This window comes from Perca fluviatilis, chromosome 5 (assembly GCF_010015445.1).
Source record: "Perca fluviatilis chromosome 5, GENO_Pfluv_1.0, whole genome shotgun sequence".
Lineage (NCBI taxonomy): Eukaryota > Metazoa > Chordata > Actinopteri > Perciformes > Percidae > Perca > Perca fluviatilis.
The window spans coordinates 14,780,884-14,781,235 of NC_053116.1; positions in this window are offsets into that span (position 1 = coordinate 14,780,884).

Genomic DNA, 352 nt, shown 5'->3' on the forward strand with positions numbered 1-352 from the left:
TTTCTTTCACCCCTCTTAAATGTTTAAAGAAATTTGTTTTAATGATTATTGTATGTGTGTATCTGTGTTACCAAAAAATCTCCCCTGTATTATGAATTCACAGGTCCACTCTTTGAAGATCCCATACATATTTGACTGTGGTTGTTTGAATCCTCCTTTAACAAACACACATTACACACAAAGGGAACAGGGAACACGGTGATTATATCAACCAACACATCTCTAAAAAGAAAAAGAAAAGATTATAATTGTATACCTGTCCCCTCTTAGAATAGATTTTTGCGCCAGCTAAGCCAACCTCGACACCCCCGGCAGAGACGCACACATAGTACGGACCTGTACGGTTGTTCGA